The sequence below is a fragment of the Lemur catta genome, chromosome 3 (assembly GCF_020740605.2).
Source record: "Lemur catta isolate mLemCat1 chromosome 3, mLemCat1.pri, whole genome shotgun sequence".
Lineage (NCBI taxonomy): Eukaryota > Metazoa > Chordata > Mammalia > Primates > Lemuridae > Lemur > Lemur catta.
In genome coordinates this window covers 69,811,185-69,836,438 of record NC_059130.1, presented here as the reverse complement: position 1 = coordinate 69,836,438, position 25,254 = coordinate 69,811,185, and positions in this window count along the sequence as shown.

Here is a 25,254-nt window from a genome sequence, read left to right as displayed (position 1 = left end):
AGTGTTTCGTAGTTCTCCCTATAGAGGTCCTTTACCTCTTTAGTTAAATATATTCCTAGGTACTCTCTCTCTTTTTTTGCATATCAGTTATGCTGCTTTTTTTTTTAGTAGTTTTCCTAGAGTTTGCAATATTCATTTACAACTAACCAAAGTCTAAATTAAAATAAAACTATATTGCTTCACAAGTAGTATGGATATCTTGTAATAACAATAATCCCATTTCTTCCTTCCTATCCCTTGTATCATCATTGTCATTCATTTTACTTATATCTAAGCATACAGAATAATATATATGAGATATAAGATGATATATACATTTGCATACAAAGTTAAATACATTTTTCCTATTGTTATTTTGAACAAACTGTTGTATGCTAGATCAATTAAGAATAAGAAAAATAAAAGATTTAGTTTACCTTAACATGTTTCTTCTTTGATGAACATCCTTTTTTAATGAAGGTCAGCATTTCTGACCTCTGTTATTTTCTTTACCTCAAAAGAACTTTTATTCATGTTATTTACAGGGTGGGTCTACTGGCAACAAATTTTCTCAATCTTTGTCTGAGAAAATCTTTATTTCTCTTTCTCTTCTGAAGAATAATTTCACAACAGAACTCTAGGTTGGTGAGCTTTTTCTCTCAACACTTTTAAGTATTTCATTCCATTTTCTTCTTGCTTGCATGGTTTCTGAAGAAAAGTCATATCTAATCCTTATATTTGTTTGTCTACAGGTGAGTTTTTCCCCTCTGACTTCTTTCAGGATTTTTATTTATCTTTGATTTTCTGTGTTTGAAAATGATATGGGTAAGTATAGATTTTTTGTTTCAGTTTGTTTTGTTTGGGGGAGATTTGAGGGGACATGTTTCCTGTCTGGTGTTCCCTGAGTTTCCTGTATCTTTGGTTTGATGTCTAATGCTAATTTTGGGATATTTTCGGTCATTATTATTTCAAATGTTTCCTATTTTTCTTTATTTCTTTCTTCTCCCTGCAGTGCTTTCCTTATGTGTTAACTTATACTTTTTGTACTTGTCCTTTGGTTCTTGGACATTCTGTTCTTACTTTCATTCTTTTTTTTTCAGTTTTTGTTGCCTTTGCTTTTCAGTTTTAGAGAATTCTATTGATTTTGTCTCAATTTCAGAGATTCGTTTACCCAGTCTACTCTTAAGTCCATTAAAATCATTCTTTATTTATGTTATGGTGTTTTTTATCTCTGGCTTTTTTTTTCTTAGAAATTTCATCTCACTGATTGCATTGTCCATTTGTTTTTGCATGTTGCCCACTTCATCTATTAGAGTCCTTAGCATATGAACTATAGTTATTTTAAATTCTCAGTCTGAGAATTTCAACATCCCTACCATGTCTGCTCCTGATGCTTACTCTGTCTCTCCAAATAATATGACTTGTAGTTTTTTATTGATAGGTGGATAGATGTACTTGGTAAAAGCAGCTGCTGTAAATAGACCTCTAGTAATGTGATGGTAAGGTGTACAATGAGAGGAAGCATTCTATAGTCCTATGATTAGGTCCCAGTCTTTTACTGAGCTTGTGCCCCTGACTGTGAATTTCACATGTACTTCTCAGTTCTCCCCCTTAGGTGGGATAGGATAGTTAATGTAGGCTGAAGGTGAGTATTTCCCCTTTCCCAAGTAGAAGACTAGAGTGGGGTGATGTTGGGTATTTCTCTTCTTCCATGTGGAAGATGAGAGATGGTTAGAGTAGGTATTTCTCTTTCCCCAAGTCAGTAGATTCTGAAAAATATTCCAGCACATTGTGCTCTGGTACAGTAGTTTCTCCTGGGAGCAGATTTTGTTAAGATGAACATAGCATTCTGGCATACTTCAAAATGGTTCTTCCCCGACACCACCCCTGCTTCCAGAAGTAAGAGGGCAGTTTTCTTCAGTATTTACTATGAGAACTTGTTTAAGCCCTTGGAGGTAAAACTCAAAAAAGTGTAGGGATTCCCCTATGAATGGATTCTTTATAGATTTTAGCTCAAACTTCACAGGGCTTCCAGTAATCCCTTAATGACAGTTCAGGTTTTCCAGTCCTGGCACTGGTTCCTGTGGTTGTTTGTGCCTGTGAGTCTTTGCTCTGGTAAGCCATGATTCCCTCTTTTTGCCTGTCTTTATCTCCAATCTTGGGGACAGCAGTCTGCCTTGTGTCCTCCCCACATCTCCAAAAAAAGAGTTTTGATTTTTCAGTCTATTCAGCTTTTTACTTGTTTTAATGAGAGTGGCACATTTCAAACTTCTTATATAAATACCTGCAATTGATTTTTGTGTATTTATCCTGTACCCTTCATTGCTAAAGTTGTTTAATAGTGATAATTTTAGTGGATTCCTTAGGATTTTATATATAAAATATCACATCATTTGGAAATAGATGGTTTTATGTTTTCTTTTCTAGTCTGGGTTCCTATTATTTTATTTTCCATACCTAATTGCTTTGGCTAGAACCTCCAGTTAAATGTTGATAAGATATTTTTGCTGAGCAAGTGTCCGCTCATTCCTGGTTTGTTGAGTGTTTTTATCCTGAATGAGTGCTAGATTTGTCAAATATTTTTTCTGCATCTGTTGAGATGATGATGTGCTTTTTTATTGACTTAATATGGTATATTACATTGATTGATTTTTATATGTCAAATAATGCTTGCATTCCTCAGGTGGATTCTACTTGAGCATAACAGATAATCCATTCTACATGGATTTCCATGTAAATTCAGTTTGATAGTATTTTGTTGAGGATTTTAGCATATATATTAATGAGGAAATTTGATGTATGGTTTTATCTTTTTGTAACGTTTTTCTCTATTTGAGTATCAGATTAATATAATAATAGTCTCATATAATAAATTAAAAAATGTTCATACCTCTTCTATATTTTGGAATACTATGTGATAATTGGTGTCATTTTTTTTCTTTAAAACTGGTAGAATTCACCAAAGAAGCCATCTGGGACTGGAATTTTATTACAGGAAGTATATTTGCTTAACAATTCAATCTCTTTATTTGTCATAGTTGTAGTCAGATATTTTATATCTTTTTTGTCAGCTTCTGAATATATGTTTCTATAAATTTGTCCATTTCTTTCCAGTTATTTATATTTTTGGCAAGCCATCATTCATTGCATTCCCTTGTATTCTTTTTCTATTTCTGTTTGTTAGTAATATCACTTTCGTATTTCTAATTTTAGTAGTTTAAGTCTTTCTTTCTTTTATTAGTTAATCTAAGTAAAAAATTGTACATTTTGAACTACCTTTGGGGTTTTTAATGTTATCAATTATTTTTCTATACTCTATTTTATTTACTTGAGCTCTGGCTTTTATTATTTTCTTTCTCTTGCTGTTTTTGGATTTATTGTACTACACCAACTTTTTTAAAGTGCAGAGTTAAATAATAGACTTTAGTTTTTTTAATATAGGTATTTATAGTTATAAATTTTCTGTAAGCACTGCTTTAATAGCATTATATAAGTTTAAATACGTCATGTTTTCATGTTCACTTATCTCAAAGTATGTTCTAATATTGCTCATGATTTCTTCTTTGACACATTAATCATTTAGGGATGTTTTGTTTAATTTTCACATATTTGTGAATTTCCCAAACTTCTTTCTCTTGTTGTATTTTAATTTCACTATGGTCAAAGAACAAACTTTGTATTATTATTTTAATTTTTTGAGATATATTGAGACTTGTTTTATGTTTCAATATAGTCTAATATGGAGAAAGTTCCATCTTCTCTTGAGAAAAATGTGCATTTTTTTTTTTAAGGAAGTAAAGTGTTCTATAGAAATATGTTATGTCTAGTTGGATTACAGTGTTGTTTAAGTCTTCAATCCAATACTGAAATTGGGATATTCAAGTTTTGTTGAATTGTCTATTTCTCTTTTCAATTACATGTTTTATATATTTTTGAGTTCTTTTGTTAGTTGAATATAAGTTCATAATTTTAATATCTTTTAAAATTCTGTTTGTGAATTTGAACCTAAGGAGTGATCCTTGTAGACAAAATAGAGTTTGTAGTTTTCTCTACACATTCTGCCAATCCTTTATTTTTGATTTGGAATTTAGGTAGTTTATATTTAATGTAATACTGATGAGGTAGGAATTATGTCAATTCTTTTATTATTTCTTTTGTATGTGTCTAGTGTCTCATTACTCCACTTTTCCTTGATTACTCCTTTTTTTGTGTTAAACAGATTTTTATTGTAGAATATTTTAATTGCATTGTTGTTTGTTATGCTATATTTTCTTGAGTTATTTTCTCATTTTCTCAATGATTGCGCTGGGGGTTTTGATTAAAATTTTCCCTTAAAACAATGTGGTTTTTATTAGTATAGACTAATGTTCAATAATATACAATAACTTTTCTCCATGATAGTTATATTCCTTTCTGGCTCCTGTATACCATTATTGCTGCATGAATTACATTTTTATACATTTTATGGCTATCAATGCAGTTTTATGATTATTACTGTGTGCAATTGTTTCTTATGTCAAGGAGGGGAACAAAATAATTATAAAGAAAAATATATTTTTGCAAACTACTCATTTATTTTTGCTAGTGTAATTTATATCTCTTTGTAGATTTGAGTTATTTTTTAGTGTTCTTTCAGTTTAACATGAAGAATTCCTTTAATATTTCTTCTATATTCTACTCCTTATGAGGTTTCTGAGTATTTATTTATCAAGGAATGGCTTAATTTGTCTTTTGTTTTAAAGGATAGTTTTCTTAAAAAGAGAATCAGTGCATGATGGGTTTTTTTTTCTTTTATTACTTTGACTATGTAATTCCACAGCCCTCTAGTCTCCATGTTTTCTAATGAGAAGTTAGCTGTTAATCTTGTAAGAATTCCATATGTATGTATGATAAAACTGTAATACTCTTTTAAAAAACCACTCTTTGCCACTTAATTTCAACAATTAAATGTGCTAGGTATGAATCTCTGAGCACATACTGCTTAGAGTTTGCTGAGCTTCTTCAATGTACCAATTAAGTCTTACATCAAATTTGGGAGATTTTCAACCATTATTTCTACAAATATTCTTTCTATCTCATTATATATCTCTTTTTTTTTATTCACATCATGTGTAAGTTTATATGCTTGATGGTACACAAAAGTTCTCTAAAGTTATTTTATTTTTTTCATTTATTTTTACTTGCTGTTCCTTTAACTGAATACAGACATACTTCAGAGACATTGCAGATTGGGTTCCAGACCATCTCAATAAAGTAAATATTACAATAAAATGAGTCACACCAAATTAGTTGTTTCCCAGTGCACATAAAAGTTACATTTGCATTATACATAGTCTATTAAGTGTGCAATAGCATCATGTCTAAAATTTGTTGCTAAAAATTGCTAATGACCATCTGAGCCATCAGTGAGTTCTTATATTTTGCCAATGGAAAGTTTTGCCTTGATGTTGATGGCTGTTGATTCATCATGGTTGTGGTTGCTGAAGGTTGGAATGGCTACAAACATTTCTCATAATAAGAAAACAAAGAAACAATGAAGGTTGCTTCATCAATTGACCTTTTCTTTCACAAAAGACTTCTTTGGACAGGCATAGTAGTTCATGCCTGTAATCCTAGCACATTGGGAGGCTGAGGCAGGAGGATCCCTTGAGCCCAGGAGTTTGAGGTTGGAGCAAGCTATGATGACACTACTGCACTGTAGCCAGGATGACAGAGTGAGACCCTGTCTCAAAAAAAAAAAAAAAAAAAAATTCTTTGTAGCACACAATGTTGTTTGTTAGCATTTTACTCACAGTGAAACTTATATATATATTTGTGTGTGTGTGTGTGTGTGTGTGTATGCACATATATATATGAACTAGCTGATTTAAAGTCTTTGTTTAGTTCATTCAACATTTGGGCTCCCTCAAAGATAGTTCTATTAAAAGCTTTCTTTAATGTGCACAAAATAAACTTTTCTATTTTTTGGAGTATTTTTTGTTGTTGTTTCATAAAACTTGCAATTTAAGATAATATAATGGGGTGCTCTATAAATCAAATTCTCTTCACCTTCCCCACAGGGTTTCTTGTTGCTGATTATTATGTTTTTGGTTATTGTATATTTTTGTAAAATAATTTTATTGTACTAATTTTGCAATGTCTATATTATTTTTCAAGTGCAGCCTCTGAAGTCTTTGCTTGGTTAGCCTAGTGATCATAAAGTTATTAGACAAAAGTTTTGTTAACTGCCTTGAATCAATAAATTTCGCAGTCTGCTGAGAGAGTCTGCATGTGTATTGAGACAAGTCTTCATGCTCCGAAAGACAGTTTAAAACTTCCTCTTAGCCTCTACTTTCCACTTTTGCAGTACCTCAGGGTCAACCAGAGTCAAGAGATTAAGGGCTTGTCAGGTCTCTTCTGGGTTTATGCACAGCACTGCACATGTTCATGGCCTTTTAGGTTCCCAGAAATATTTCAAGGCTATAGAAATATCTTATGCATACCCATTCCCAGAGGTTTTTTTTTTTTTTTTTCCTGTTAATATTTCTGGCCAGCTTCTTCTCAATTAACTGGTAACACCATCTCTGACAGTTGTAATATTAAACAATTCTTGTTTATTTTTTTGACAAATTTCCTGGGGATAGGGATGTTTGCACAGAGTGAGCTCAAAAGCAGGTCAAATACTAACAAGCCCTGAGAATGAAGCTTTTCAACAAGCCACTAGGTCAAATATTGACAATTCTCTGAGAATGTGGGTTTCTGAGAGCTCTAAATTCATATGCCCCCTCCAGGTGCTGCTTGGCTACTGGTTTTAACAACTACTGTATTTGTGAAACTATTGGTTTTAAAGACCATCATGAGATTGGTAAGAAGATAATAAGATTAGGGTAAATTAAAAATCCATAAAACTCATGGTCCTTATAAGGTTTCAACTGTATTTTTGAATTAATACTTCTTGGATTGTTGAAATTAATTTTACAAAGTTCTGAAAAAGTCAATTTTTACAATTTTTGAAGTGTCCTCATTGTTTTTATTGAAAATTGCTTTTCAGAAGTTCTTACTCCACCATTGTGGTAGAGTAGGGAAAGATTGATGTTCTACATTTAATAAATAATGAATGCTACCCATAATTGAAGAAGGGGATGCCCATTTAATTTCATAATAAAATATCTGAAGATGACTTTTAAAAGTTGAATGTATCAAATGTAGAAATATTTGATAAACTTTTAGATTCACAGTTTGCAGTTAAAAGAAATTTGAAAGCAGTTTTTATCCATGGATTATATCTGGATAGAAGTTTACTTTTATGGATTACTTATGAGCTACTGATTAGTATATAGTGTGGTCTTCATAAACATTAACTCATTTAAATTCTTACAATAAGTATAAGGAAACTGAATAACAAAGACAAAAGTGAGGCACAGACAGAATAGATAACTTGAGCAAAATCAATATCTACAAAGCGAGAGCCAAGACTAGAATATGGCAGTCTTATTGTGGAGCTCATGGAAATGGCCATCACACATATTCTACATTCCTAATATAGTATATAATGTTCTAGACATCCCTGTTCCATGGAGGAAAGAGCATTGCAGGTCTCTAGCCATCTAAAAGAGTTTCACCAAAAGGATGACACAAAGTTTTTCATAAAGACTAATTGAACACAATATTTTTCTGCTTACAATTTTGCCATTAATTAAGTCTGTGATAAACTAGAGTTTAAATTTATAAAATTTCAAGTGTTTACCAGTTTAAGACATAGGCACAAGGTATTAAGATTTCTAATTAACAAAAAATCCTTCTAATGGAAGTGGGCTAAAATTCAGGACATGAATGGATTAAATACTGATTAAAATAAGACAGACAGTCTCCTTGTCACCTTACTACTTCTTTATAAAAAGTCACTGCAATTTCTCTTTAAATACAATTTACTGGTATCTACTTTGGTACTTAGGAGAAAGTAGATCAAAATTATGTATTGACTAATAACTACAACTGAAATCCACTACATTATGAACTCATGAATGAATGATATTGAGGGAGTTTAGGTTCTAGTTCAGCTCTCCTTTTTTGAAAAATAATTTTGCCACTTCAGGTTTCATATTTCTTAATGTAAAATGAAAAGTTTGGGTATATCACCTTTAACATTCATTTTAATCAACACAACGTATGTTTGTCAATATAAGAAAATTTATAACAGAAATTGCTTTTAAACCAAAAATGTAATTTCTGCAGTTTCTTGTTTATATATGAATGTATACTAATTATTCAAAACTATAAAAGTCACAGATCTTACCTTCAAAAATAGATAACAAAATTATAAGAGAAATATTCAGACCAGAGCAGAACAAGAATAGTTTGGTGCAGTCTGAAATTTTATCATTAACTATGTAGACAGTTATCATAGTTGATGAAAATGCAGCTGAAGTGGTATTTAATTAGAAATTTCTTGATTAGCCACTGCAACTCTAATGAATGCAAATTTCAACACTTTCAAAATTATATCCTACTGTGTGAATCTTTTTTATGCAATCAACAACAAAACGAAGTACTGATTTACTAAAATGATGCTAAAAGTTATTTCATTGTTAATTTAATCAAATTTCATTTTCTATCTCTCTAAAAACAAAATTTTTCATATGTTTTTTGTTAACATAACATAGTGGGACTCTTGGAATCTTAACTAGTCATCTAGCCACTCTTATCCCTATTCTAGTGAAATACAAATAAACCTGGAAAAAAGTTCCCTTTAAAATTATTTATTTTATGGAAGCCAGGCATCAAGAAACAATCCAGTTGTTAAGATATCTCCTTTCATTTATTTAAACAATATCTACTAAGCACAGTGCTTGGTGCCATTGGAGATTTGCTTCAGATTCAGGCTCTCTCTTTAAATTTCACAAGAATAATACCACAATGTAAGAAAGAAAAGAAAATAGCCTTTTGCAGAAACTGAGGAAGTTGTTATTTTCTCAACATCCATTCCTGGACATGGGGTCAGAGAGCTATAAACTGACTTAAATTTTTCTAATTTGACTTTTTTTTAACCTCACAGAAGAGAAAAAAAAAAAATTCCCCTTAGCCTCCAACACATCCCTCTGCAATTTCTAAGTTGTGCATCTAGTTTAAAGTCTGAAAGATATATCAGATTCTTGAGAACCTGTTGAGTGATTTCTGCTAAACTACATTACATTGTGAAAGTCAATATACTTTTTACTGACACAGACTAAACAAAATCTTGTCAAGAGCAAACTGATGTAGGGATTCTTCAATGTTAATCAGAAGTTTCACTCACTAATCTATAGTAACTTGTGCTTCCTTATAACACACATTTAAATATTGTGCCCTGAAATAGTTTACTTAGGAACTACAACATAACCATTAAGTTTAACCAAGTAATATTTGTAAAATGCTTAATAATGTTGAAAAGGACTATCACAAATTGATATGATGTTGACTGAAAACAGTGATCCAAGAGAGTTTATCTGTAGTAATTTTGACTGACTCTTAATTCAATTTTGAAAGATATAGTAATTGATTTGTGTTTGACATATATTCTTATTTTTCACTTCACCCACATGTTGAAACTCAGGATTTACACAAAATGCAAAAGATGACATTGGTTTCCACTTCTGAATTTACCTACAGCCATTGTAGCTTTCACGCTTATAATTTTCCACTACTTCTCTGCCTACAAATTTTTCCAGAAATATTGCAGCTTGCTTGAGTAAAACAGAGGGGAAATAGAATTAATGACTCTAAAATAACTCTTGAATCCTGAAGGACAAGAGGTGAATATCCCTAACTAACTATCTTCTAGTGGGAAAATTCTTAGGCAATACAAGGCAGAATAACCCAATCATTAATGTACATTTTATTGGCTCTTCCCAATCCCTCTTTTACATTTGCCACTGACTCATTTGTTCTTCCTGGCATCAAACCCCCAAGACCTGCACCCAATACCTTCTTTAGAGTTTGTTTTTATAAAAACTGACATAAAAATTGGGTGAGCAACATTCTCCATTTCCATTTATTTAAATTATAAAAATTCTTAAGATTGCTTTGTCTATTCAAGCTCTTTTCTGGTTTCAAATAAAACATAAAATTATTTTTTCTAGATCTGTGAAATATGCTATTGATATTTTGATGGGGACTGCATTGAATCTGTAAATTGCTTTGGGTACTATGGACATTTTAACAATCTTGACTCTATCTATCCATGAGCATGATAAGTTTTCCATTTGTTTGTGTCATCTGTAATTTCTTTCTTCTGTGTTTTGTAGTTCTCCTTGTAGAGATCTTTCACCTCCTTGGTTAAGTACATGCCTAGGTATTTTATTTTCTTTGTAGCTATTGTGAATATTATTTAGTATTCAATTTGACTCTTAGCTTGATTGGTATTGAATTGTGCTGCTGTAAGCATTCTAGTGCAGTTGTCTTTTTTATAGAATGTCTTTTGTTCATTTGGGTGCATGCACAGTAATGGAATTGCTGGATCAAATGGTAGTTTTACTTGTATCTCTTTCAGGTATCTCCATGTTACTTTCCATAGAGGTTGTACTAGTTTGAAGTCCCATCAGCAGTGTATGAGTGTTCCTATCTCTCTGCATCCACACCAGCATTTATTGTTTTGGGACTTTTTGATAAAGGCCATTCTCACTGGAGATAAGTGATATCTAATTGTGGTTTTGATTTGCATTTCCCTGATTATCAGAGATGTTGAGCGTTTTCTCCTGTTTCTTGGCTGTTAGTCTATCTTCTTTTTAAAATTTCTGTTCATGTCTTTTGCCCACATTTTAATATGGTGGTTTGATTTTTTCATGCTGATTTGCTCGAGTTCTTTATAGATTCTAGTTATTAGCCCTTTATTGAATATATAGCATGCAAATATTTTCTCCAAATCTGTAGGTTGTCTACTCACTCTAATGATTGTTTCCTTGGCTGTCAGTAGCATTTTAATTTGATCAGACCCTGTTAATATATTTTTCTTGGTTCTGTGATTTCTTTAAGGGTCTTCTTCATAACTTCTTTGCCAAGCCCAGTATCTGTAAGAGTTTTTCCAACATTTTCTTCTAGAATTCTATGGTTTCACACCTTTGATTTAAGTCTGTTAATCTTCTACATCTTGCTATCCAATTTTCCTAGCACCACTTGTTGAATAGGGATTCTTTTCCCCAGTGTATGTTTTTTGTCTGCTTTGTCAAATATAAGATGACAGTATGAGGACCATTTTATATCTGGGTTCTCTGTTCTGATCCATAGGTCTATGTCTATGTTTTTGTGCAGTCACTATGCTGTTTTGATTACTAAAGCCTTGTAGAAAAAAAAAACAGAAAAGATACAATGATAACAACAACAAAAACTATAGGCCAATATCTCTAATGATATAGATGCAAAAATACTCAACAAAATCTGGCATACAAAATTTAAGAGCATATTAAAAAGATTATTAATCAGGTTCATCCTTACAGTGATGCAAGGGTAGTTCAATGTACACCAATCAATAAATGTGATATGTTATATCAAAAAAACAAAGGACAAAAATGATATGATCCTTTCAACTGATGTTGAAAAAGCATTTAATGAAATTCTATATCCTTTCTTGGTATAAACTCTAAAAAAATTGAGTATAGAAGGAACTTCACTCAACACAATAAAAAGCCATATATTTTAGATGCTTAGCTAGTATCAAACTGAATGGGGAAATACTGAAAGCCTTCCCTCTAATATCTGAAACAACATCAGAATGCCTGCGTTCACCACTGCTATTCAATATAGTACTAGAAGTTTTATCTAGAGCCATCAGAAAAGAGAACAAAATTAAGGCATCTGAATTGGAAAGGATCTCATTTACAATTGGAAAATCTCATTTACAATAGCTAGCTATAAAATAAAATACCTAGGAATACACTTAACCAAAGAAGTGAAATAACTCTATCATGAGTACTATATAGCACTGATGAAAGAAATTGAAGAGGACAATTGGAAAAATGGAAAGATATTCCATGCTCATGCTTTGGGATAATCAATATTGTTAAAATCTTTATATTATACAAAGCAATCTATAGGTTCAATGCAATCTTTATCAAAATGGCAATGTCATTCTTAATAGAAATAGATAAAATAATCCTAAAATTTATATGGAACCACAGAAGACCCAGAATAATCAAAGCCATCCTGATCAAAAGAACAAAACTGGAGGAAATCACGTTACTTGACTTCAAACTATACTCTAGAGTTATAGTAACCAAAACAGCATGGTACTGTCATAAAAACGGACACATAGATCAATGAAACCCAAAATAGAGAATCTAGAAATAAATTCACACAGCTATAGTAAACTTATCTTTGACAAAGCTGCCAAGAACATACACTGGGGAAAAGACAGTCTCTTCAGTAAATGGTGCTGTGAAAATTGGATATCCATACGCAGAAAATGAAACTATGCTTTATCTCCTGCCATAAACAAAAATTGAAACAAAATTGATTGAGGATTTAAATGTAAGATCTGAAACTATGAAACTACTAACAGAAAACATTATGGATAAGCTTCATGACATTGGTCTGTGCAAAGATTTCTTCAGTAATACACCGAAAGCTCAGGCCACCAAAGCAAATTTGGACAAATGGGATAACATCAAGTTAAAAAACTTCTGCACTGCCAAGGAAACAATCAACAAAGTGAAATGACAACCCACATAATGGGAGAAAATATTTGTAAACTACTCATTTGACAGGGAATTAATAGCTAGAATATATAAAGAGCCATAATAACTCAATCTGAAAATCAAATAATCTGATTAAAAAATGGGAAAACAATCTGAACTGACATTTCTTAAAAGAAGACATAAATACAAATGGCCAATGAGTATATGAAAAAATACTCAACATCATTGGTCATCACAGAGATCCAAATCAAAACTACAATTAGATATCATCTCACCCCGGTTAAAATGGCTTTCATTGAAAAGACAGGTAATAACAAATGCTAATAAGGATGTGGAGAAAGGGAAACTCTCATACACTGTTGGTTGAAATGTAAATTAGTGCAACCACTATGGAAAACAATATGCAGGTTCCTCAAAAAACTAAAAATAGAACTACCATGTGACCCAGCAATCCCACTGCTGGCTATATATCCCAAAAAGGAGGCATTAAATATACCAAAAAGATCTATACTCACATGTTTATTGCAACACTATTCACAATAGCCAAGTTTTGTTCTTTTGTTCTTTTGTTCTTTAACATTTGTTCCCTAAATGTTCTTTAAGGAATGGATACAGAAAATGTAGTATATACACACAATGGAAGATTATGCAGCCACAAAAAATAATGAAATCTTCCCATTTGCACCAACATGGACAGAAGTGGAAATGGAGAGTAGAATGATGTTTAACAAGAGGCTGGGAAGGATAGCAGAAAGTGGGGAATAAAGTGAGAGTGTGCGGGGAGTTAGATACACTCTCAGCAAAAGTCAGGTCCCTTTGGCAGCAATCATCACAAGGGATAAGGAAATATTAGAAAATATAAAATAATAGAATACAGAAATAAAAGAATACACACAGACAAAAGTACAGTTTTATAAAGTACAGTTTTATGAAGTTGGGAAGTTGGGGGATCTCCAGCATTCCTGTGAGCTATGAGGCCACAAGTGAAGTCCTGTATCAGTATTTATTGATACAGTGATCCATTGCCAGGCATAACAGATTTAGATAAAAACAGGTAGTCCATTTTAGGTTAAAAGTCTCCCCCAAAAACTTCTAGAGATCCCTTAATTAACTTTATCTATGTGCGCAAATGGTTACGAAATCTTTCTAAGACAAAGTTCTAAGCCCTAAGATAAAATTATCACTTAGCAAAAAAGGTTAAACAGAAATATAGTGGCTCTATATTTCTTTATCTAGTTTTTTTATTGATTGAGACAGGTAGTCAGGAGTAAAGCAGGAACTGTCCATTAGGTGAATTGCTTTTAGCCACAGGTGTCTGTTGGGTGGGCACTGTTTGATCAGCTCTCATCCCGTGGCCCCATACAGAGCTTTGTCATACAGAAGCTCAGGCGTAAGCCGACAGGTCTGAGGCACAGTGTCACTGTGGAAAACTGCTACTGACTGGTGAGATGCCCTCCTAAGGTGAGGCAGCTTTTGATATGTGAACTACCAAGTTCACATATTCCTTCAGGGCAAAGCCCTGCAAAACTCCTGAAATCTTATATGTCTCTATAACATCTTTATAGAGCAACAAGAGTGATTAATGGGTGCATATGTAGTTAGATAGTTAGAATGAACAATATTTGATAGAACCTCAAAGTGACTATAATCAACGATAGGTTAAGGTATATTTTAAAATAACTAAACACATGGAATTGAAATGTTCCTAACACAAAGAGATGATAAATGCCTGAGGTGATGGATATGCTAGTTATCCTGATGTTATTAATTCATGCTGTAAGCTTGTTTCAAAACATTACATGTACCCTTTAAAGATACAACTAACATGTCCCCATAATAATTAAAAATTTAAGAAAATATGAAACGAAAAAGAAAAATATGAAACAAAAAAGAAAAAAATGACTAGAATTATAAGAAAAAAATTAGCCATGATATTAAGAGAATTGAACATATCTGTCTGAAGTATTGATAGAACAAAATTATCAAGTGTATAGAACTTTTTAACAAAATAATAACACATGATTTAATGGACAAATATAGAATCTGCTGACAATAATTTGAGAAAATATGTTTTCAATACTTACATTAAGAAATTCTAAAATTTAAACAATTACAAAACTTTAAAAGAAGCCTCAAAAAATTTCAAAGTTTCAGTGTTATAAATACAATGTGTTCTCTCTGTTCATAGTAGAATTTAAAATGCATTCAAATGTAAAAGGAGGTATAAAACCACACATTTCTATATAACTCATGAGTCAAAGAAGTTATCAAAATGGAAATTTATATATTCAGACAATTAAATAATAATGAAATCACTAAATATCAAATTTATGGAATATAATGAAATTTACAGTTTCAGTTCTTATATTAGAAAATAAGAAATTTTGAAAATTAAAGAAATATACATCCAACTTAATAGATAAAGGGAATAAAATGTGTTCCTAAATAAATTATAAGTAATAAAACAAATTAATAAGATTAGAAAAGAGAGATTTCTCCAAATGAGGAGTTGGTTTTATCAGAGATCTATATTAGCCCCATTTTTCAAGTTGCATCAGAGGTCAAAACATGTTTTAATTATCTCCTATTTACTGTATTATTAAGAGAGGTATTTCTGTCCCATTGTTAAGGGGATGGCTTAAGTATGCAACATCTAACACTATACAGATGGAGACTGAAAGAAGTATATTAGTCACATATACTCAGAGCCTGGGAGAGGAATATACTGCACACCACAGATGGACATACGGTTGTTTCACTCAGAAACAGAGAGACAACCACAAAGTGTGAGAGGCAAGCTTTGCAGTATCAAAAAGGTGGTGTGGTATGCTCTCTGCTTCCTAGAAGAGAATGAGATTATTTTATTTGAATAATTTCTCAGGCTAGCAGGAAATTGAACCACTATTCAGAGATAAGCAAGAACTATTCCTATTCCCTTTGATGCGGATAGTTTGGCTAGGGAAGCTTATTCATGTTGGTACAGTGGGGAAAACTTGCAATTAGTCTATTTTTGTCACTCTTGATTTTGCCAGATGTACCAGAAGCAATACAGAATATGGATTCTTAATTTTAGGCCTTACATACAAAACCAGTGCAAAGAGGTCCACAAGCAAATAAATCCATAATTAAACAATAAATTGGATAAAAAAATTTTAAATGCCATTATTTGTAGATGAAATGTTTAAGTGTAACTTAGTTGGAACAAGTAAACTCTGCAATTTTTAGGATATTAAATAATTATAAAATTTTAAAATATCAGCTAAAGCAAGATATCATAAAAGAATAACTTATTGTAAAAAACATAACAAATTTTAATCAACTAGAAAATGTTATTTTAATTTTGTTCAATTTTAAAATAGAAACAAAAACAATAAAAAGTCAGAAGAAAATCTAACAAAAGATAACACATCTATAAATATAATTACAAATGTCTTTGATAGTATGGTAGAAAGATTATTTAGATCAATTGCCACTTTTTAACCTCCTTCTAAGTGTGTGTTAATATATTGCATCAGTAAAAAAACTGAAAACCACATTTCACAAATTCCTTTGTAGTAATTTAGATCCCAGAAGAGATTAAAGTTCTATCAATAAACTGAACTTGGATTTGAGAGTTGTACTCAGTTGAACTTGGGGTTGAACTTGGAACCATGTTTCATTAGGATTTTGGGAGTATGCAAGACATTTATTTTTGCTGTTGCATTTCTATCAGATGCACTGTGGCTCTGGAGCCAATCATTCTGGAAAAAGAGCTTTCTGATTTCTGGATAGCAGTGAAACTGATATGTTTTCCTGAAGCCAACATTTGTGATGACACCTCCCTGATCCAGGCAAAATGGCTGATGTGTGGCAATCATAAAGCCAGTGGCTGAGACTGTTAACATCCTCTGTGCCAAGTTTCTGATTATGGCAAGGGTAGAAGTTCATTGGCAGCTAGGTTATGTGATTCTTGTCCAAGAAGTCATTCCTGGAGATCTAGCCTATGCATTGGATCTAGCCTCCAATTCTTCCCACCATTTGTTAGCAATTAAATCATGTTCTGTTTGAAATAGTTGGATGTTTTCTATTGTCTGCAATTTTACTATTAACAAAACAAAGACATGATTAAATATCCAAATAAAATCAGATCTATGCCTTTATAGAAAAGGTTGGATATTATAAGGATTTAGGTGCTTTCTAAAGTATTTGAAAAATTCTCAATTTTCTCCCAAATCTTATGCTGATTCTAAGATTTATGTAGAAGAGTTATCTTAAAAAAATAGCAAGATAACATAAAACCAGTGTAGTAAAAAATTTGGTATCAGCATAAACAAAGATAAATAAATCATAGCAACATTATATCAAAAGACTAGGAACTTAGAAATAGGTCCTTGCTCATATGCAGTCATTCAAAAAATATATAGCTTTTATGAATATTTAGTTATTCCACAAATATTTTGTTATTAATAAGTCATAAACTGTTCTTTAAGCTGTGAAAACATTAGAGAACTATTAGGCATGTAGCCTTTGCCAGACCTGTAGGGAGATAAAGGAATGGAATGCAAGAAGGAAACTTGCATTTCTTATCCCTCCTGATAAGGACAATGCTTATCAGAGATCCCAGGATTTGTTTGAAATAGTTGTTTGAAAAGACTTTAATTACAGTAGCTATTCTGGCCCAGTTGCTCTACTCCCCCTGGAAAAACCCTCTATAAAACCCAAGGCTTTTCCATTCCTGGCATGGACTCTCTTTTCAGCCTCCATCCATCTGCACCCAGATGTTGAAATAAACAGCATTTTGCCACACCAGAGGCTTTGTGTGTCTCCCTCTCAGCTCAGGACTTGATATTTGGTGCTGAAGCCTGAAAGGGAACACGGGGTGGATACAACCTCCAGGACTCTAGTAGACGAGGTTTACAACTCAGGAAGCAGTAGGCGGGAGCAGCTCATCCTGGGCTTACTCCCAAATCCTGCCTTTCTCTGTGTTCCTGGGTCATGGGTAAGGTATTCACAGATTGTTGACTAAACTGAGAGAGACCAGTCTCCTTGGTTGATCAAGAATCTCCTGGAACTACTAACCTCCCTGGTCTCTGATGAGGTGGCTGGGAGAAGTCCCAAACTGTGCAGGGGTCTCTCTCTAACTTGTCTCTGATCCTGGAGTTTAGGCAGAATGTTCTAGTTTGGCAGAGGTAAGGTATTGTCCATCTGGACCCTCCCGAATCAAGCAAGAGGCAGACACTGGATCAGGACTTGGATCTTCCTTGCTAACCTCCAAAATCTACACCATGAGATATACTGTTTCTGGTGAGTGGAGAGCTCACAAACTCATTTTTAGATTACTCTGATCTCTCTTGTTCTCATTTCTTGATCTCTCATACTCTCATATCTTGACTCATCTTGACTCAAAAGTCCTACTGATAAGCCAGAGGACCCTCAATCCCTGGGGCTGGCCCCCGTTGGACGCAGGGATTCCTGTTCTGACTTTTTGCTCGCTCGTCACTCCCGTGCCATTCCCTCATTTTAGGAATGCCTAGAATTGAGTAGAATCAGCCCTATGTGATCCCTACTCTTTCCAGGAACATGGGAAACTCTCAGTCTACTCCTCCTAAAACTACCCCTTTGCAGTGCCTTCTCCAAAGCCTCAAAACACTAGGTCTCACTGATGAAATCTGGCCAAAGCAGCTTGTCTTTAACTATAACATGGTTTGGCCACAATATAAGCTTGACAATAGATCACAGTGGTCTGACAGTGGGACCTTTGATTTTAGCATGTTACAAGATCTGGGCAATTTTTGTCACCGCAATGGCAAATGGTCCAAAATTCTCTATGTCCAAGCCTATTTTTGCCCTTGACTCTTGACCCTCATTCTGTATGGTCTATAATCTGGCTCAAATCATTCTGCCATACTCCTGGCCCTTCTGATCTCATCCCTCCCCTGTACAAGTCTCCCCTACCAGACCTTACTCTGCCTAACCCCCAACATGCCCCCTGTCCTATTCCCAACTCTCCTACTACCTGCTCTCATTATGCTCAAGTCCCAGGACCTGCAGACTCTACCACAAGTGGTTTGTGCCCACTCAGGGAGGTAGCTGGGGCAGAAGGCATCATGCGGGTACATGTCTCTTTTATTTAACTCAATCTTATGATCTGACCTGGTATGACCTCTACATTTTTCTTTCCGTTACTCTATCCCCTGAGGAGAAGAAGAGGGTTTGGCTTAATGCCAAAATGCAGAGATAATCCACATTCAAGGATAGGGAGATTCAATATTGCTAAAATTGTTAAAATTTTATTTCATCCTAAATTGATCTATCAGTTGAATCCAGTCACTATCAAAATCTAAAAAAGCTGTATTGTAGCTACTGACAAACTGATTTCTAAATGTATATGGAAAGGTAAAAGACTTCAAGTAGCCAACACAATATTTAAAGAGAAAAATAAAGTTGAAGGACACTCACATTACCCAATTTCAAGATTTACTGTAAAGGTAAAATAGTCAAGATAGCTTCATGGTATTGGTGAAAAAATAGACCTAAAGGGAACTGGAATAGAACATAGTGCACAGAATTAGACCCATACAAATATTGTCAAGTGACTTTTTTTTTTTAATTTTTCAAGTGACTTTTGATGAAGGCAAAGGATGGTCTTTTAAATATATAGTCCTAGAAAACTTCAATATCTATAGACAAAAGAATCTAGACATACAATTTATACCTTACACAAAAATTAACTCAAATGGACCATACATAACAATGTAAAATACAAAACTCTAAACTTCTAGAAGAAAATATAAAAGAAAATCTATGTAACCTTGGATTTGGTGATAAGTCTGCATATAAACTCAAAGCACAATCATGAAAGAAAAATTTTAATGTTAACTTTACTAAAAAGCTTCTGCTCTGTGAATGATATCATTAATAGAATCAATAGTCAAGCCACAGATTGAGGGCACAACTTATATGTGATAAATGACCTTTAGACAAATATACAGAGAACATATAAAACTCAACAATAAGAAAATAATCAACTCAAAAAAATTGTCAAAATGATCTGAAAAGACACCTCACCTAAGAGGACCAGATGGCAACATATAAAGAGAAAGTGAGCATCATTTGTGATTAAGAAAATATAAATTAACTCAGAAATGTTATACCTCTACATGACATATATGACCCCTAAAATAAAAACAAAAACCTGACAATGCCAATTTTTAGCAAGGATATGGAGCAAAGGAACTCTCAATTACTGCTAGTAGAAATATAAAATTGTATAGCCACTTTGGAAGATAGTTTGTGTCTTTCAAAGCTAAAATAGTCTTATATTATTTAGCAATTACACTCCTACATATTTGCCCAACTCATATGAAAATACATCCATACAAAAAACAGTATGTACATGTTTAAAGCAAATTTATTCATAATCAAAAAAACCTAGAAGCAATTAAGTTGTCCTTTAAATAGATGAATACATAAACAAACAGTGGTACATCCAATATGATGGAATACTATTTAGATACTAAAAGGAATGAGCCATGTCAAAGATTTATGTGATGAATCTTACACATATATGGCTAAGTAAACAAAGAAAGTTTGAAAAGATTACATAATGTATGGTTCTATTAATATTTAGATGAGATTTTTGAAAACGGAAAACTGTAGACAAAGTAAAGAGATAAGTTCCCTGGTATTAGTGGTAGGGGGGAGAGTATTGAATAGGTAAAACATAGAAGAGTATTAGGGAGAGTATTTTGTGTGATGTGGGTACATGATACCATGCATTTGTAAAAATTCATAGAACTTTACAGCATAAAGAATGAACTTTAATTTATAAAAAATTAAAAAGTTAGGATATCAAGATATCCCAAGATGGAATACAGTGTATGATAAAAAATATTACTGTATTATCAATGTATGAAATTACCTTGTCTGTGGCCATACTATCCTGAACATGCCCAATATCATCTGAAATAATCTCAATGAAGGAAGTGAGAGGAAAACATGCTTACTTAAGTAACCTTGGAAATGACTGGAGAGTATAGGACTAAAGGGAAAAAAATGCACATAAGCACTGTACTCTAGCTGATAAAGTTGTTTCCTGTGATAAGAATTCTAAAACCACAATACATATGTTCCAGAATTTAAAAATTAAATAAATAAATAATAGGTTTCAGAAGTCTTGTTCCTCACCATTGTAGTGAGAGGGTGCAGAAAAGCAAGGGGAGAAATCTTGAATGATCTTTGTGCAAGATACTAGAATTGAAAACATCAGTACAAACTAATTTTATCTTGAAATATGTAGGATAGATACATACAGGAATATTTATAGATGTGTGTATATACACTGATTATTATACACAAATATATTTCCTTGTTCTTAGTGGACCTCAAAACAATACCCTCTTTGTGGCCATGAACATGCCTAGTGCCCAGATCTTTATAATAAAAATAATAAGGACTCACTGAAGAAATATCTACTTCTAGGGCTGTGACAGGAAGGATACAAAGTGATCCTGGAGGTTCTTATGGTGTCATAAGGGAAGAATATACTAAAATACCTACAAAGATAGGGGTATATCAAAGGGACACAGGAGACAACTGAAAGAGTTCCCAGTGGTCAAAGCTAGAATACTTTGAGCAATAAAAAATAAGGTTGTATTGAATTATAAACCAAAGTATAAGGTATATATCCATGAGTTCATACTGATATGAATAAGTGATAAATAAATAAATAATAAATAAATAAACAAGGGAGAAGAGACAATAGTGAAAACCTAAAAGAAATCTTATCTGGATTGATAAGAATGAATTATCATATGTTTTTAATAGAACACAATAAAAGTTTTAAATGACTAGAAGAATTATACAGGTACCAACATTAATGAATATGTAAAATATAAAGTAAAAGAAATCAAGTTTATTGAGTTTAAGAACATGTAAATTTAAAAACACAAAACAAATACTATTCTGTATACTCTGTATAGATTCTTACATATAATATTCAAGAATAAAAATTTCTCTAGAATATATATATAAACTATAGGTTAACAGTGATCTTGGAGGTGGGTGGAACTATGAGGAAGGGCTTCATTCACATTTTAAATATTTATTATGTCTTAAATTGAGAAGATAAATTTGGCAAATATAAACACTCATTAAATGTAATGTTTTATATATTGGTGGTTTGTTGTAGCATCACCTGTATTGGTGTGTATGGGGGGATGAGAGAGAGAGAAAAAGAGAGATTGATTTAGAGTTCTAAATTTAAATTTAGATAATATTTAACATCTTGGAAATTCCTAAGAATGTCACAAAATTGAGGATTTATAACAAAAATGTCCTTATCTAAATAGAGAGTTTACATCAATTGATATGTGGGTAGGTGATTAAAACCAACTATCCTGGTAAAAATTAACTAGAAAATTTCAGCAAAATATTAATAAAATCTGTTTGAAAACATTGAAAACTTCTCAAGGTAGTAAGAAATGGCAGTGCTAGCTTTCAAGAATGGACAGAAACCCTAAATGACCTTGGCATCTTTTCACTTTCAAGGTATTTTTTATTATTTGTTTGCAGTAGTTGAAAGGCTGAGAAATAGACATAGATTCTCATGGACCCATGAGGACAGAGAGAAACATTGGATTTTGTGTCTTGTAAAATAAGTTCCCTAGTAAACACTCCATGACATGGATTAGAGCACTGAACAACTACATTCAAGAAGAGTAAACCAAACAAGGCCTAGAGCACAGCTTTAGAACATTGTAATTCCAGATAGATTTTAGGGATTTGGGATTGCTTGTATTCAGTTACTAGCCAGAAAAAATATTAACCAATTATGGGGGAATGTAACATCATCCAGAGCCACAAAAGTTTCTATACTTTTTCAGGTAAAATATCAAGCAATCAAATAAAAAATAGGCATATGCACATAACAACGTGAACAACCAAGAGAAAGCAATAAAAATAGAATGAAATTTATAATAAATCCAGATAATGAAGGTATAAGACACAAAATTTAAGATACCTACACTTTGTACGTACAATAATAGAAAAGTGCACATTTTAGAAGAAATTTCAGGGACCTGGAAACTTTTAAATACAAATTTTAAAAACAAAAACACAATTAAAATTAAAGACTCAATGGCAGAATTTAGTAGCTGAGACATGAATGTTAAGAGGATTGGTAAAAATGGGAATTAGGAAAGACGAAATATCCTAAATAAGTCTCCAACAGTCAGAAGGATAGAAAATACAGAAAAGTATAGCATGAAGAGAGTGGACCAAAGCTACATTTACAAATAAAATTTTCTAAAATTGACGAAAGGTATCAAATAACTGAGTTAAAAAAACAACAACAAAACAGTATATAAAGGACAAATAGGATCAATTTTAAAAGTAATTAGGCACAATACATTTAAAAAAGTTAACAATTAAAGACAAATCTTAAAAGAAACCAAAATAAAAGTGATGTTTAAAGGAAAAACAAGACTGACAACTATTTTCCGCAAAAGAAGTAATAAAAACCAGAAGATAATAGACAGATATCTTTAGTAAAAAGCGAAAAATTTATTCGATCTGAAGAGAAACCATGAAAGAAAACAACTTCCAATGATAGAAGTGTTTGTCCAGCTAAGCTATTATGATGAAATGAGAATGAAATAAAGACATTTTTGGAAAAAGAAATTGGAAAGAATTACTCATCAGCATACCTGTAATAGTAGAATAAAACAATTATTGGAAAGAAACTAAAATGAAATTACTTGCAGACTTTATGATTTAGTACATTGAAAATCCAATAAAGCATTCTACATACTATTAGAATTAATAAATCAACTTAGCAGAAGTGTTTTATTTAAGGTCAACATAAAACTTGTATATCTGTACAGTAGGAACAAATGAAAAGTAAATGAAGTTTAAAATATTCATTTGCAGTAACATTCAAAATAGCAAATATTTAGGGATTAAAGAAAATAGCCACTCTCTCTACAAAGAAAACTATATAACATTTTTGAGAGAAAGAAGAGATTTGAGTAAAATACAACAAATCCATGGATTGAAAGATTCAGTATTGAAATAATCTCCATTCTCCCCCAAATAAGCCCCATATCATTTTAACAGATACAGTACTTTTATTGTGAAAGTCACTGTTCCACATGCTTTAAAAAATTGACTTATTTTAATTTGCATAACAACACAATGACATAGTTGTTATCATTATTTCCATTTTATAATGAGAAACCTGAGGCACAGAGATTAAAAAAGTCTTGCCAATCACATTGAACTAAATAGTATGGTAGGTAATCAAATCAAGGCAGTTGGTTCCAGAATCTCTGCCATTAATTAGTATATTATGTTGTCTATCTAGAGAGAGATGAAAGGTTACAGATATACATATAGGTATGGAAATATTTATAGCATTAGATAGCAATGTATACACATATATGAATGTATATATATATATTTACATATACTGCACATGTATGCATATCATCACATATCTTGCAAGTTTGGCTTTAGTAACATGTTTTTATTGATAAAAAAATAATAATCTTACAGTGATCAAATCAATTAGGCCTTGACTTCACCATTTTTATCTTTGGTCAAATGGAAAAATATATAAACACACATGCATATAGGCACACATGTATATATATTTTTCATATATAAACATTTCATATTTATATGTCACATATACACATATATGTGCATACATGTATGTGTATAAATATTTTCATATATAATTTCAAACATAGCATATATATACACATATGTGAGTATGTATACATGTATATATACACATATGTGGCTATGTATGCATGTATGTATTTTTCTTGAGACCAATGATAAAAAATCACTATTAGATTATTATAATTTTTAAATCAATAAAAATACATTACTGAATTAAAGTCAAAACTTGCAAGATATTTGTTGGTACATTAATTTTAAAACAATTACCATTTGCATATAATAAGAAAAAATTATCATAAGACAAATTCAAAATAAAGTAATTTATAGTGCCAGAAATATAAATAATGAATGAATATTTGAATTACTTTTCTCCTTGCTTACAATCAATGATTCCCATGAAGAGTTTCTGATACAATATCCTGACAGTATATATTCGAGTTTCATTTTCATCATTAGAAACTGTAGAATGAACACTCACAGCATGGAAGAAAGTTTGGGTCTCAATGTGATGCATATACAATGATGTGATGCGAAAATACATAATAAAATAGACATGTGTAATGGGGAGATTACCTGTATTTATACTCAGTAACACTTATTTAAGATTCTCTGACAGGCCAGGCGAGGTGGCTCACGCCTGTAATCCTAGCACTCTGGGAGGCCGAGGCGGGTGGATTGCTCGAGGTAAGTAGTTCAAGACCAGCCTGAGCAAGAGTGAGACCCCATCTCTACTAAAAAAAGAAAGAAATTATCTGGCCAACTAAAATATATATATAGAAAAAATTAGCCAGCCATGGTGGCGCATGCCTGTAGTCCCAGGTACTGGGGAGGCTGAGGCAGTAGGTTCGCTTGAGCCCAGGAGTCTGAGGTTGCTGTGAGCTAGGCTGACGCCATGGCACTCACTCTAGCCCGGGCAACAGAGTGAGACTCTGTCTCAAAAAAAAAAAAAAAAGGTTCTCCGACA